Source organism: Carassius auratus, unplaced genomic scaffold (genome assembly GCF_003368295.1).
Source record: "Carassius auratus strain Wakin unplaced genomic scaffold, ASM336829v1 scaf_tig00017160, whole genome shotgun sequence".
NCBI classification, from domain to species: domain Eukaryota; kingdom Metazoa; phylum Chordata; class Actinopteri; order Cypriniformes; family Cyprinidae; genus Carassius; species Carassius auratus.
Window position 1 is genome coordinate 105,512 of NW_020524749.1, and position 16,470 is coordinate 121,981.

Here is a 16,470-nt window from a genome sequence, read left to right on the forward strand (position 1 = left end):
CTTTTTCATAAAAGCTTCACTGTTAAATATAATCGCACATTTATCAGGATATTCATCAACAGAATCAGACATACACAAAGGAAAGCAAGCTTTTTTCTTCATTGCAGAGAGCAGAAAATGCATCAGTGTATGTGTGCGTGTGTGTGGTTAGAAAATTTTCACTTCCCTTCCTCTCTGCTCCCTGTCTCCCTCGCTACAGTCAGCTTCTTGATTTCGCCGGTTGTCCGGACATTCCCTTACCCAATAACCGTCCTTTTTACACAGTCTGCATCTGGTACACTTGAATGTCGTATGTTCATCAGTCTCGCAGATCCAACAACCCCATCTTTCAGATTTCCTTTCAGTTTCATTCGGATATCCTCCTCCTCGTCCTTTCCATCTTCCCCTTTTCGATTGCTGGCTTCGCTGTGCAGAATAGCCCCCCGGCTTCCACACGGCTTGCACTAATGCCAGCTGTCACTTTCTGTTGGTCTTGGTTTTAACTCTTTCCTTCTTCGCCGTCTGCATCTCCTCTGCATGCAAAGCGTTTGCTAAAACAGCAGATAGCCGTCCACTTTTTCATTCACAGTGTTCTATCCGACAGTCTTCTTTCTGCAGCTCTCCACTCACTTTATGCCAGCTCATAGCCCCCAGTTTCTCTGCTAGCAGCCTTCTCAGTTCGTGCATGGTAGGGCTGATTTTTTGGCAGAAGGTGACTAATTCGGTAGAAAATGTATGACCTGCTTCGTTAGGGCTCGGTAAGTGAGCCATCGCTTCTTTCATGTCCGTTATAGTCCACAGTCTAAAGACCATAATAGGCCCGTCAGGACCTGAAACTTCAATCATTGGAGCTTTTATACTCAGATTTTCTTCTTTTGCTGTTTGTCTTGTTTGTCTTTTTTCTGTCGGGGGTGCTCTGCACACTATTTCCTCTTCAATTTCTTTATTGGGGTTTTCAGGAATGATTTCTGGGTCTTCCACTGTTTCTTGACTCCATTCTGGATCTGGCGGTGCAGTTGTTCTTCTCGGTGGAGAGCAGTCAAGGTCAGGGTCCAATTTCACACCTTTCAGCTTGACCACGGGAAATGTCTATTCCTTCTGCATGCCTATAGTCTGTCAGACGTCTCTAACAGATCCGACTTGCCCTGCCCAAGTCGGAGAGGCAATACCCGCACAGTCTCACTTCCCCTATTAGAAACTTATCGCTTCGAAATTTCTGGATCGTTTCAATCTCAATTTCTAACTCATTTTCCGATCACGCCAGTTGCAGCAGTTTCAATTCCCCCCTAGAAATGTATTAACTGTGCCGCAGTATTCTCACAATCTGATTCCCGCGGAATCCTCTTGATTGTGCTTCCCACAGAGAAGGACCCACCGCTATGGTTTGTCCCTTTTCTAATTTACTTCCAATTCTTATTTATAAAAACCCAAATTTTAGAAGATTATGATCTGTCTCTTACCCGAGAGTTCTGTTGCCCCCCAGGTTCTTTTCTGATTCCAGTGGTGTCCCCTCCGGGCCTCGCCGATCGGTCCCTTTCTCGCTCAAATCTAATTGGGGTTAGGGCTGAACTTCTATTGTTCAGGATTGGCCAGTCACCGTCCGCTCACAGAAGACACAAGCAAGGAATCCCACTTCTGACACCAAATTTTTGTGGCAAAAATAAATCAACTCTCATCAGCATAAGAAACAGACTCGCTCTCAGGTTATAATTAAAAAGAAAGCTTTAATTCTTTGCAAAGAAGGTCATACAGTCATACAGCAACACTTAGTTCCTGCAGAGTGCGACAATAGGGGAGGGCGGTCCTCCACCTTATATTCCTCTGCTGTGTCAAGGTTACAAAGTTGTCCTTTTCCACATTTAACATAAAACACACTCTCTGTGGTTTGTTTCTCACACATTTAGAACTTAGGTGAGAACTTAGGACTTAGGTTTAAACGAGATCTGGCTTCTAAATCCATAAGTTTATCTTCCATAGTTTTGTTCTTAGCTTGTAGCGTATTGACTTGGGACATGCGTTCACTGCAGTCACTAATCTCCTTTTTCACATATTGTAGAGTTGCTGCCAGTTTATCCAGCCTAGAGGTAAACCCTGTTTCCATTGAGCCTAACTTTGCCAGTATTTGATCAGCTTTGATGCCTGCTTGTTCATTTTCATTTTCAGTTTGCGTAGTCATGGCCTGGTTACCCTTGGTTGCTTCGTCACAAATATCACAGTCAAATAGGCTCGATTGTCTGGTTGTCCCAACCTACAAGCAGAAATTTAAATCAATTTGTAGTAAGGACTGTGAAGAGAGGGGATAGTGAAACAGAGCATAATTTACAAACTTGTTTTGACCTCACTGATTGGAGTGTTTTTGAAGCTGCTACCACCAATCTGGACGAACTCACAGAGACTGTGACATCCTATATTAGTTTTTGTGAGGATATATGCATTCCTATCAGGACTTATTTAACATTCAACAATGATAAGCCAGGGTTTACAGCAAATCTCAGACATCTTCGTCAGGCCAAAGAGGATGCCTACAGAAATGGGGACAGAGTCTTGTACAATCAGGCCAGGAACACACTGAACAAAGAGATTAGAGCGGCTAAAAAGACCTACGCTAAAAAATTGGAAGACCAGTTTACTTCCAACGACCAACTTCAGTGTGTAGAGGACTGAGAGCCATCACTAACTACAAGACACCACCCCCCTGCACTGAGGCTAATCAAAGACTTGCTAATGACCTGAATGAGTTTTATTGTAGATCTGAAAGCCCCAACACCCATTTTGACCTCCCTACACAACTGTTAACACTTCCTGCAATCCCCTTCTCCACCCCTCTTCAAATTTGTGAAGATTCAATTCAAGTTTATTTGTATAGCACTTTTTACAATACAAATTGTTACAAAGCAACTTTACAGAAAATTATTTTTCTACAATCTTTAGTAGTAGCTTATGGTGGTGACTGTCAGTTTGTGCACGTTTGACAGGATTTTTAGAAAAAAATAATACAAGACGTAGTCAGCTAGACGATGAACATTATTAATATTATTAATTAATAATTGTTATATGATGCAGTCACACTTGTAGCAATATTTGTTAGTTCTGTTTGTTGATTCAGGGTTAGCATCATCTGAGGTCCTCTGAGTGTCAGCATCATCTCTTCTCAGGTGTTCTGTATCCAGACTGGAGATTGTGTAAATCCTAGTTACCACGGGATTTAAATCATATTTTAAAACATAGAAACAAAATAGAGACATCATTAGCATAGTTGCTGATCCAACAAACTAAAATTAGTTTAACCCAAACTAATGAATAAAAATGCACATTTGATCAGATGCAACTACACTCACAATTTAAGAGATACATTATTCGAATGCTTGGCGAAAGAGATGCGTTTTTAATCTAGATTTAAACAGAGAGAGTGTGTCTGAACCACGAACATTATCAGGAAGGCTAATCCAGAGTTTGGGAGCCAAATGTGAAAAAGCTCTACCTCCTTTAGTGGACTTTGCTATCCTAGGAACTACCAAAAGTCCAGCGTTTTGTGACCTTTGGGAGCATGATGGGTTGTAGCGTGGTAGAAGGCTAGTTCTAAGGTACGCAGGAGCTAAACTATTTAGGGCCTTATAGGTAAGGAATGATAATTTGTAACTGATACGGAACTTAATAGGTAGCCAGTGCAGAGACTGTAAAATTGTGGTAATATGATCATATTTTCTTGACCTGGGAAGGACTCTAGCTGCTGCATTTTGGACTACCTGTAGCTTGTTTATTGAAGATGCAGGACAACCACCTAGAAGTGCACTACAATAGTCCAGTCTAGAGGTCATGAATGCATGAACTAGGTTTTCTGCATCAGAAACAGATAACATGTTTCGTAGCTTTGCAATGTTTCTAAGATGGAAGAATGCAGTTTTTGTAACATTGGAAATATGATTTTCAAAAGACAATTTTCTGTCTAATATGACACCCAGATTTCTTACTGTAGAGGAAGTAACAGTACATCCGTCTAGTTGCAAATTGTAATCTACAAGATTCTTTGTAGTGTTTTTTGGTCCAATAATTAATATCTCTGTCTTATCCGAATTTAATTGGAGAAAATTATTTGTCATCCAATCTTTTACATTTTTAACACACTCTGTTAGCATAGATAATTGAGAAGTTTCATCTGGTCTCGTTGAGATATATAGCTGAGTATCATCAGCATAACAGTGGAAGCTAATTCCGTATTTTCTAATAATATTACCAAGGGGCAACATATATTGAAAATAGAAGGCGACCTAGGACAGATCCTTGTGGCACTCCATATTTTACTGATGATAAATGAGATGACACCCCATTTAAGTAAACAAAATGGTAGTGATCAGACAGGTAGGATCTAAACCATCTTAGAGCCTGCCCTTGGATACCTGTATAGTAATCTAATTTGTAATCTATCTATGAGTATGTCATGATCTATGGTGTCAAACGCAGCACTAAGATCAATTAAGACTAGAAATGAGATGCAGCCTTGATCTGACGCAAGGAGCAGGTGTAACAGACGTGAACAAACACACTCACACGTGGGTTTCCTTGTGCTTGCCTTTATCTTTTGGAAATAAAATGGCACAAATCACTTTGGCTGAAGATAAACTACTGCAGACATTCAAGACCACAGCAGCGACACTCAAATCTGCTGGAGTACGGCAAGACTTGTATGATTCATATTAAACATATACTATAACAGTATACATGAAACTGAAACAATATCCCTGTAATTAATAATACAGTGTACTCATACAGGACAATAATTCGATAACAGGAAAACACCAATTGTTAACATTTATAACTAAATCACGGAAGCAACATACCTTTTGGAAATAAAATGGCACAAATCACTTTGGCTGAAGATAAACTACTGCAGACATTCAAGACTAGAAAAATAGAAATTACACATTCACTCAACTCATAATACAAATAATTGTCATAATGTTGAGACATAGACAATAACCACTCTAATTGAACTCGTTCACACTGGTGTGACGCATGTGGAAATTCAGTACATATTATAACAACTTCAACAATCCTGTTAAAGCATTAAATGGATTAAATATACGTTCAAATACATGTATGAAAGATATTGCAATCGAAAAGATCCACTTAAAACATATCATTATTACAATTAATCTGTTAATGAGTTAGAGCGTGAAAAATCATACATACCCACAGCAGCGACACTCAAATCTGCTGGAGTACGGCAAGAGAAGAGCGACAAAATACACTGTCTGCAGTACCATTAATAGCCACAGGAGGGGAGCCTTTGAACACCAATGAATTTAACCAAATGCTTATTTTATGAAATTCACACATCAAAACTCTTAAATTAAGTACTCTTTTTAACCCTGTTACATCCACCCCCACTGAATTACATAAAATAATTGCATGACCAGAGGAGTAACACCAAAGGAATTTCTTTCCATTTTCAAGTCCACTGTAATAAACTTCACAATTAGAAAGGATCTCCTATCAAAGGATAGTCAAAAATACAATTATCCCTTAAGGATGAAGTGATGAGAGAGTAGCGCTAAACTCTCCCACCAGCGACTGACAGTAGAACATCTACATACATTCCACAATATCCTTCCATACTCAACTTTCTTCTATAACACTCAAATAGAAAGAATAAGATATAGGACCATATCAGGATTCGAAGGTACCCCAAGTCATCAGGTATGTGCTATTTGAACTATTGTTTTCTATATATGGAACAGACTAACAAAACGCATCTTAAATATGTCCAGAGACATGAAACCAAATGACTTCTAAGCAGAGAAAGCCCTCAGCACCGACTTATAAACAGCCTGAACATTGCACTTTGTTTCCTGAACCATGGCCTGTGCTGACATTACATGTATTAATCTGTCAACGGGTCTAATGATGCGACCAAAACGTGACCTGACCTGAGTGACTGAGCTAGAACTTTGTGGTACATTCACAGAGTCAGCTACATGTGTGTTGGCAGGGGCCTGTGATTGCGGCTGATCAGACAGGATTATCTCAGAATCTGAATCATGCGAATCTGAACTGCCACTTGCTTTGTCATCCAAACCAGACATTATTGTATCTCTTGACAATGCAGGTATGTGACTTTCTGATGCAGCAGGAATGATCATAGTCAATGGATCTGTCAGAAATCCACTTAGAGATTGATCAGACTCATCTGGAATGCCTCTTTCAGGCAGCTCCGAAACCCAACGTATAGTTCTGCTCTTATCATCAGATTCCTGAACTGACATAGAATCATTCTCACAGGCAAAGCCAGCATCGTCACATGTGGATAATGCCTCGTCTCTCATCACCTCTGATCCATCCATCACAACTCTGCTATGGCTATCCTCCTTGTGCTCTGACGCGTCTGCATCTCTTCTTAAAGACTCATTTTCCACCATACCCAATGACAGAACTGGAGACAGACTCTGACAAGAGTTAGATACATCAGAAAGGCGATCAGACAGGGGGTTCTCTACATTCACTGGTAGGAAATTCACCAACATCAACAGGTTTCGATGAACCACTTTTTCCTGATCAGTGGTCGGATTACGGATCCTGTAAGTATGAGTGTCTGATTTATGGTCTACAACGGTGTAAACTGTCGACTCCCACCTGTCTGCAACTTTCCTCTTACCCCTTTCAGTTTTGTTTGCCAGGAGCACCTGATCACCAATTTCAATGTCCAGTCCTTTTACCCTTCGGTTGTACAACTCAGCATGCCTTTTCTGCTCTTTCGTTGCATGTTCTCGTGCGATCAGAAATGCCTCCCTCAGATCTTTGACCAGAGTGGTTACGAACTTATCACAACAGGTCACAGCTGAATCATTCAAGACTGAACGAAAAAGAATATCGATTGGCAAACGGGGCACACGGCCAAACATCAAATAAAAAGGGGCAAAACCCGTTGTTTCATGGGTTGTGCAATTATACAGAAATGTCAGTGTCTGTAACCGTCTTGGCCAATCCCTCTTCACATCTGGTGTTAGAGCTCGTATCATATTTCCTAGGGTTCTATTGAAGCGTTCCACGCTTCCATTACCCATTGGGTGATATGGCGTTGTGCGTGACTTGTTCACCCCAGAGACCCTTAGAAGCTCTTGGATCAATTTACTTTCAAAGCTCGGGCCCTGGTCACTATGGATTCTTTCTGGGAGGCCATAAATGCAAAAATATCTGTCCCATAGGACCCTGGCAACTTGTTTGGCAGACTGATCCCTGCACACGAAGGCTTGTGCTAGCTTCGTAAAATGATCAGTCACCACCAAGACGTCAACAGATCTGTTAGTGGAGTCTTCTGCTGACCAGAAGTCTATACAGACAAGCTCTAATGGTCTACTTGTTGAAATATTCGCCAGGGGAGCTCTACCAGAGGGATCAGTTGTTTTACTCACAGTGCAGCGGTGGCATTGCCGCACATAGTCCTTCACATTTTGATCCATATTTAGCCAAAAGAAACGCTGCCTTGCCAGGCTAAGACTCCGCGACTGACCCTGGTGACCACAATCATCATGGATTCCTCCTAACACAACACTCACTAGAGACTCTGGGACAACAAACTGATGGCGTTTAATTCTTGATAGTTGATCTCGAGACACTCTGTACAGGATGCCATTTCTGACAACTAGTTTCTCCCAGTGCTTGAGATATCGAACAACAACCATCGTTTCCTTTGCCCTTTCTCTTCTTGAAGGTCTACGTTGACGCCCAACATAATACAAAACTCTAGACAAAATCTCGTCGTTGAGCTGTTTTTCACGCAGCTCCTGTTCTGAATAGGCTGGCAAAGTTTCCTGCCCCACAGACATCATCTGGGGCAAATTATCAATAACGGACATTGCTCGTGCTCTGGCACCAATGTTCCACTCAACATGGGAATTCAATATAGCAGAGACATCTGCCTTAGGGACTGTCAGAAGGTCTTCGTTTTGTTGGATGTCAGACTGGCATGACTGACCTTGATTAAGAATGCTCCGCCCCTTATCTGAATCACAAGAATGTCTGAAAGCATCCTGCACTGAAACCGTAGACATCCCTCTGGAATCAGCCAGAAGTGCTCCATATGGCTCTTTGAGCAGCCTCTGCGTGACATCAGTTTTGATAAATGGAACCCGGCTCAGGGCATCAGCGACTGTGTTTTGGGGACCAGGTATGTACTTTATGTCAAAGTTGTAGCTAGCCAATTTAGCCACCCAACGTTGTTCACAGCAATCAAGTTTGGGTTTAGTCAGTATATGGGCCAAAGGATTATTGTCAGTCAAGACGGTGAATTCATGTCCTTTGAGCCAATGACTGAATTTATCGCATACTGACCATTTTAAGGCCAGAAACTCTAACCTATGTGCTGGATAATTTTGCTGTGACCGAGAAAGAGACTTACTGGCGAAGGCTACCGGCCTGGCTTTAGTCTCCCCCTCTGGGACCTGTGAGAGAACAGCTCCAATACCGTCCAAGGAAGCATCCGTTGCCAGTATGAAAGTGCGATTAAAATCTGGATGGGCAAGGACAACACTCTCAACCAATGATTTTTTTAGCCTCTCAACAGCCTGGTCCTGAGCTTGTGTCCAGTCACCAGGTCTCAGCTTTCTATTTTGACGAGCATGATCCAGCTGTCTCGGATTCTTCGCTCTCACCTTTTGACCCTTTAGAAGATTAAAGAGTGGCTTGGCTACAGCAGAATAGTTTGGAATAAAGTGTTGGTAGTAATTCACCATTCCCAAGAATGATCTTATTTTCTTCTGAGAAGGACATCTACCATCAAGCTCCATCAAATCCAAACTGCTTATCTTAGAGATGCTTTCAACTTTGCTTGGGTCCGTGGAAACACCTTTCTGATCAATCATATGCCCAAGGAACTTCACTGATTTCCTCATCAGATGACATTTTTTTGGAGCCAGCTTAAGATTGTTTGTGCGGAGCCTGCCAAACACCATTTCCAAGCGATCGAGAGCAGTTTTCTCATCTGGGCCGAAGACAATCAAATCATCCAGATAACAAAGGAGACTGAGATAGTTTTCATCCCCGAATATGTTCATCATCATACGCATGAAGCTGCCAGGACTGTTGCAGAGGCCTTGAGGCAACCGATTGTACTCAAAAAGGCCCATAGGCGTTGTAAAGGCGGTAAACTTGCGGTCCTCCTCATGCAGCTGCATATTATAGAATCCGGACGTCAAATCCATTGTACTAAACAGGGCGTTACCGCCAAGTGCTGCCAAACAATCCGCCTGATGTGGAAGAGGGTGCGCATCCTTCAGTGTCCTCCTGTTCAACCAGCGGAAGTCTGTACATACACGCAGGTCCCCATTCTTCTTCCAGACCAAAACGAGAGGAGACGCGTACTCACTGGTAGATCGCCTAATAATCTCCTTCTCCTCCATTTCAGTCAGCACCTGACGTAGTTTTTGATATTGACCGGGAGCTACCCGTCTGAAAGGAAGCCTGAATGGTCTGGTGTCCGAGAGGTGTATTCTGTGGACAAAACCCTTTGCTTCCCCACAATCAAGATGGCCACGTGAAAAGATGTCTTCATAACATAGAATCAGGTTCAGCAACCGTTGCTTGCATGCATCTGAGATATCACAGGAGTCAATGTTAAGACTGTCCAGCCCAACTGACTTCAGTCGCTCACCCACAGGCGACAGTTCGGACACATCATCAGACAACCTTGTGGGGCAGTTTACCAAGAAAGGGTCAACAGTATTGGCGTCATCAAGATCTTCAAGGGCAATGCACAGATAAAGATCTGCAATTTTAGCATTCCGTCTCAAGAACACTGGACTGCCTGAAGTGTTGATAAGCTTCAAGGGGACCCATCCATCTCCCCACAGAGATATGATTAGTCTAGCCACCATAACACCTCTGGGAGCAGAGTGAGAAGACGTAGGCTCAGTCATGACTGCACTTCCTGGGGACACAACAGCAGATTTGGGCAGCTTCCCCCATACTAGGTACTCACGGCCCGGCTCAAGATAGACAGCGGAGTTACATCTTACTGTTCCTATCTTCCCAGGTATCTCCTCCCCTCTCCACCGGTTCAATCCAGCAAGCATTGACAGGAAGCTTTCACATTCAGGGTCTGCTGAAGTCGGTCTAGACACAGCCTGCCAAAATCCATCACACAATTTGAAGTATCTGAGAATGTGTTTAATAACATTAGTTCCAAGTATCAGCTCATCATGTTGTCCAGGAACTACTAAAGTGGGCACTAACATCTTTATTCCATAAACTTCCATGGTAAGATTGAAAGATGATTTAGGTATTACGCGCAGCCCTCCACATCCTACAAGGGTGACATCAGTTTTAAACTCACCACATTCATCCACTGCACCAGCTGATCTCAGTCTCATCTCAGCAGACTCGTTTATAGTGCAGGCCATCGAACCACTGTCCAACATTGCACTCAATGTCACCGTCCCTCCAATCTTCACTGGCGTATAAAAGAGGCTGTCACGTCCACCCACAACATGCGTGTTCTGATAAATGACCTCTGAATGATTACAACTTCCTTTGACTAACAGGTATGCATTCTCAATTTGACAATTATCAATGGCTTGGGAGTTACTATGATGACCCGCATTGCCTCCCTCCGAATACGGGTCTGCTAGTTTCCCTCATGCTGTGCCTGGTCAAGGGAATGTTTAGGGCATTCCTTCTTTGTGTGCCCAGGGGAGAAGCATGCAAAACACAGTTTTTCTGTCATGCAGTGTGCCACTGTGGTATGTTTGTTGTCATTACAGACTCTACAGGCACTTCTGGCAAAACTGCGCTGCTGTCTAGAGCCACGTCTAGGACTAGAAATATCACGAAATTGCACCCTGCCCATAAGCTGCTCCATCATCTCCATCATACGAGTGAGCAACTGACTCTCAGCCTGTTGTGTGTGTTGAGATAACTCTAGGGTAGAAGTTGAGCAGGAGGAGGGCTGATTCTGTGCCTGACTTGGCACTGACACAGGCTCTGGCTGGCGGCGTACCTGCTCATTAGTCACAGAACAGAATGATTGGATAGGGACAGCAGCCGACTCTGTTTTATGGCCATCGTACATACCATAATCACTGCCGAACACTGTAGTTGTGTGACTCTGTAAACTCATGCTAGTATTTCCTCGGCTCCTGAATTCCCTCTGGTAATCATCAATCCTGCTCTGGATTTCTTTCGCACTCCATTCTTGAATCGGCTTGCATCTGAATATGCTCATTAAACCGGGGTCAGGACAGAATTTAACAAACATCCGTGTTACCTCCTCTCTTATGTTGTCAAAACGTTTGCCTTGTCTCCGCAGTCCCTCATCGGCTAGATCAGCTGCTTTATTAATTCGAATCCAGTAGTCCACAGGATTCTCTTTGGCTCTGGGGAGAGTGGCATAAAAATCTGCGAGTGGCAGGCAAGAGGGAGCTTCACTAAAGTACTGCATAAGAATATCATAAATTATCTCAGGGTTCCGCCTGATGTTGAGCATACTATCACTACGCAGGCTGACCTTGACAACATCCTTTGCCTTTCCAGTCAGTCTACTCATTATTTCTTCGGCTTGGTCCTGAACAGGGCACATTTGCTTTTTTAAGCAAGCTTTTGTCCTGTCTATCCACTCCTCAACACCATACTTATCAGTGCCATCACCTTGGAATATGTCATGCTCTGACTTCATGTGCACTGATACTTGTGGTGACATCACTTGTGTATGTGTGCACTGTTCTGTGCGCACTGGTGTCTGAGCGCAACTGAATGAATTGGTTTGGCAATCAGCATTTGTATTAACTAAACCAGAAGACACTAATTTTGCAACTATTGACTCGCCAATATGCGTACCTAGCTGGCCTACCATGTCTGTGAGGTGGTCGAAAGCAACTCTATCAACGCCAGGTGTTGAAGTGTACGGACCCTCACCAGGAACCCGCCCAACAGGGGTACCACCCAGGGTCTGACTTAACCCAATACCCCTACCGTTGTCACCATGTAATTGTGGTCGTCCAACCCCCTGGCTCATGCCTTCACTAAAAATCCCACCATCAGAGCTGCCAACTAACCATGTACCCCTTCCTCTGGGGAAACCCATGTTACCATAACAAGGTGCATCCAGGTCTCCATCATACTCGTGTTTTTCAGCCATAATGATATTAAAAAAAATTACATGAAAAAGGATAAAAAATAAAGCAAAATAAAAAAAAACAAAACAAAATATATGTAACTGTCTCGGTAATGAGAAAGCTCACTATTTTAAATTGTTCTGAACTCGACGACAGTCAAAGCAGTACTATGTCAAATGTGTCCATGCGTTGTGTATTTGAAAAACGAATGCACAGTCCCAATAACTGAGTGTGTGTATGTACTGTCCTCATCCAAAACATCGAAGACTTGACCCACTGACGAACTTGACCTGCACAGAGCGATGAAGATCTGGTCCACCGCTGAGCCTGACCGGCACACAGCAATCACGGTCGATCTGCGTCGAGCTGATCAAAGGATCCAAGGAGTCATGGCACCAGTGTAACAGACGTGAACAAACACACTCACACGTGGGTTTCCTTGTGCTTGCCTTTATCTTTTGGAAATAAAATGGCACAAATCACTTTGGCTGAAGATAAACTACTGCAGACATTCAAGACCACAGCAGCGACACTCAAATCTGCTGGAGTACGGCAAGACTTGTATGATTCATATTAAACATATACTATAACAGTATACATGAAACTGAAACAATATCCCTGTAATTAATAATACAGTGTACTCATACAGGACAATAATTCGATAACAGGAAAACACCAATTGTTAACATTTATAACTAAATCACGGAAGCAACATACCTTTTGGAAATAAAATGGCACAAATCACTTTGGCTGAAGATAAACTACTGCAGACATTCAAGACTAGAAAAATAGAAATTACACATTCACTCAACTCATAATACAAATAATTGTCATAATGTTGAGACATAGACAATAACCACTCTAATTGAACTCGTTCACACTGGTGTGACACATGTGGAAATTCAGTACATATTATAACAACTTCAACAATCCTGTTAAAGCATTAAATGGATTAAATATACGTTCAAATACATGTATGAAAGATATTGCAATCGAAAAGATCCACTTAAAACATATCATTATTACAATTAATCTGTTAATGAGTTAGAGCGTGAAAAATCATACATACCCACAGCAGCGACACTCAAATCTGCTGGAGTACGGCAAGAGAAGAGCGACAAAATACACTGTCTGCAGTACCATTAATAGCCACAGGAGGGGAGCCTTTGAACACCAATGAATTTAACCAAATGCTTATTTTATGAAATTCACACATCAAAACTCTTAAATTAAGTACTCTTTTTAACCCTGTTACATCGGTCATTTGTAATTTTAACAAGTGTCGTTTCTGTGCTATGGTGGGGCCTGAAACCTCAATGAAATTCTTCATACAGATCATTTTTATGCAGGAAGGTGCTCAATTGAGCAGATGTCACAAGGTGACGATCTTTAGGGGCGGAACCAAAATTCGGGAAGTTTGGTTCCGCCCGGAACTTCCGGTAGCGCCGTAAGAGGGAAAATCAGGGAATTCGATGCACCTGTGCCTAGTTAGGGACAGCGGTTGGTGATTGGAGGATACGCTGGACAAGGCAGTACTTAAGGCCAAGTTATTTCACAGTCTGGGAGCTCTTTCTGGTGTGTGTGAAGCACTGTGTCGTGCCCGTCTTGGTGCGCTGCTGGTGGCTGTCTAACTCTCTCTCTCCCTCAGGCTGGAATTGTATGATTGTGAAGACATCGCGAACCTTAAAGGTTGAGAAGTGAACGGATTATACGGCGAATTGAGACGACGTGAAAAAGGGGATTGGAAGCGGCATTGATGTGAGTACTAAGAGCAAGCCGAAAGTGCCCTGTATATTGACCTGGCGTTGTGTAGATCTCCCCAGGAGGAGGAGGGCGGCCCTACCCCTAATATAGCGTGGTGGGAGAGCCGAAGGAATACTTATTGAAGTAGTCACAACGACGACATCACTAGCTAGGCCGCATATTCCATCGCCAGATCCGAACCAAGCGAAGTGAAGGAAGACGGGTGTCCTTTTCGTACACTGAGTGTGGTGGGTGAGTCTTCGTGCTGTGAAAACCTATAATTTTGACGTGGTGCTATATATTGCTGTGGGTTGCTGTGTATTGCCGTGTGTCCTGTTAGATAAACCCCCGCCTTCACGCACTCCGTCGCGGGAGGACAAGGAGACTGCTGGTTCTAGCCTAGTTCAGTACAGTATATGTTGTGAGCGTGCTTCAGATCTCCGGAGATCGCACGGTACGCTGTGTTCAGCCCAGAGGTGAGAGTCATTCAAAGCAAACTAACTGCGCTATTGTGCCCAAGTTGATACCTGTGGAGAGAAAAGGAGAGAGAGTGAATAACACGAGGAGGAATAGAGCGAACCCTGTACTTACAGTACGTTGTGTCCAGCCCAGAGGTGAAAGCCATCCAAAGCAGAGTAACTGTGTTTTGTGTCCAAGTTGATACCTGTAGAGAGGAGGAGAGAGAGTGGATAACGCGAGGAGAAATAGAGCGAAACCTGTACTTACAGTACGCTGTGTCCAGCCCAGAGGTGAGAGCCATTCAAAGCAAACTAACTGTGCTATTGTGCCCAAGTTGATACCTGTGGAGAGAAAAGGAGAGAGAGTGGGTAACACGAGGAGAGACCGAGGAAACCTGTACTTATGCCGCTGCCTGTGGAGAAAGAGAAAGCGAGTGAGCACCCAAGGAACGAACTGTGTGAACCAGTACTTACTGTGAGCTGCAATCAGCGAAGAGGTGAGAGCAAAACCAAGCCGAATTAACTGTGCCTTTGCGTCCCAGCCGTTGCCTGTGGAGGAAGAGAAAGAGAGTGAGCACCCCGAGAACGAACTGTGTGAACCAGTACTTACCGTGAGTTGTATTCAGCGAAGAGGAGGAAGAAGGAGGGCGCTACGGATACCTAAGACTCTGGCCGGGCCCCGAGTCCCACGCCCCGGATCCCCGTGGCCCCCTTGCTCCCTGACCTCTTCCCGGCCATAGCCCATCTGGAGGGCCGAGTCAGAGTTTAGTTTTAATTGCCCTTTCCCTATTCCCCAAGCTATTTTTAAATATTTAAATAAAGATTGTTTTATCACTTACTTGTTCTCGTGTTGTTTGGCCATTGGGTTGGCTTTGGGGACCTCCTCGAGGTGGAAGTTGAGAAGGGGTGTGGCTTAGTCAAAGCATAGCCGCCCCTGGGTGTGACACAGACACAACTTTTTCTAAACTTTTTGACATAAATGGAAGATTTGAAATAGGCCTATAATTTGCCAGTACACTAGGATCTAGTTTTGGTTTCTTAATAAGAGGCTTGATAACCGCCAGCTTGAATGGTTTTGGGACGTGACCTAAAGATAACGACGAGTTAATGATATTGAGAAGCGGTTCTTCGGCTACAGGTAACAACTCTTTCAGTAATTTAGTCGGTACAGGATCTAATAAACATGTTGTTGGTTTAGATACAGTGATAAGCTTATTTAGCTCTTCCTGTCCTATATTTGTAAAGCACTGCAGTTTATCTTTGGGTGTGATGGATGAAACTGAAGTGTTAGACGCTGTAGAATCTACATTCGCTATTGTATTTCTAATGTTATCTATTTTATCAGTGAAGAAATTCATAAAGTCATTACTATTTAATGTTGGTGGAATATTTGAATCAGGTGGCGTCTGGTAATTTGTTAATTTAGCCACTGTGCTAAATAAAAACCTTGGATTGTTTTGGTTATTTTCTATGAGTTTGTGTATATGCTCTGCCCTAGCAGTTTTTAGAGCCTGTCTATAGCTAGACATACTGTTTTTCCATGCAATTCTAAAAACTTCCAAGTTAGTTTTTCTCCATTTGCGTTCAAGACTACGAGTTTCTTTCTTGAGAGAGTGAGTATTACTGTTATACCATGGCACAGTACATTTTTCTCTAACCTTTTTCAATTCGATGGGGGCAACAGTTTCTATAGTATTAGAGAAAATAGTGCCCATGTTGTCAGTCATTTCATCTAATTAATGTGTATTTTGGGGTAAAAACAGCAGTTGAGATAGATCAGGCAGGTTATTTGCGAATCTTTCTTTGGTGGCTGGAACAATAGTTCTGCCCAGATGGTAACGCTGAGACATATAGTTAATATCAGTTATACGCAGCATGCACGATACAAGGAAATGGTCTGTAATATCATCACTTTGAGATACAATATCTATAGCAGTAAGATCGATTCCATGAGATATAATTAAATCTAGTGTATGATTAAAATGATGAGTGGGCCGCAGTGACATTTTGTTTGACTCCAAAAGAGTTTATTTATTTATTAGGTCAGTAAACGCAAGTCCTAATGTATCATTTGTATTATCAACGTGAATATTAAAATCTCCCATGATTAGCACTTTATCAACTGTAACTAGAAGGTCTGAGAGGAAATCTGCAAATTATTTTAGGAATTCTGTATATGGCCCTGG

The 16,470-nt window shown here is 42.8% G+C and overlaps 1 protein-coding gene and 2 long non-coding RNA genes across 3 annotated transcripts in view; 1 reads left to right on the plus strand and 2 right to left on the minus strand.

The window, feature by feature from the left end:
- Nucleotides 1-16,470, plus strand: part of LOC113075554 (piezo-type mechanosensitive ion channel component 2-like) — a 126,739-nt gene that overhangs the window by 13,575 nt on the left and 96,694 nt on the right.
- Nucleotides 4,503-5,566, minus strand: LOC113075556 (uncharacterized). Its single transcript, XR_003280978.1, has 3 exons — nucleotides 5,170-5,566; nucleotides 4,818-4,880; nucleotides 4,503-4,555 (listed from the first exon to the last, which is right to left on the minus strand). It is a non-coding gene; the product is annotated as an uncharacterized LOC113075556 (long non-coding RNA).
- LOC113075557 (uncharacterized) lies at nucleotides 12,486-13,333 on the minus strand. Its single transcript, XR_003280979.1, has 3 exons — nucleotides 13,153-13,333; nucleotides 12,801-12,863; nucleotides 12,486-12,538 (listed from the first exon to the last, which is right to left on the minus strand). It is a non-coding gene; the product is annotated as an uncharacterized LOC113075557 (long non-coding RNA).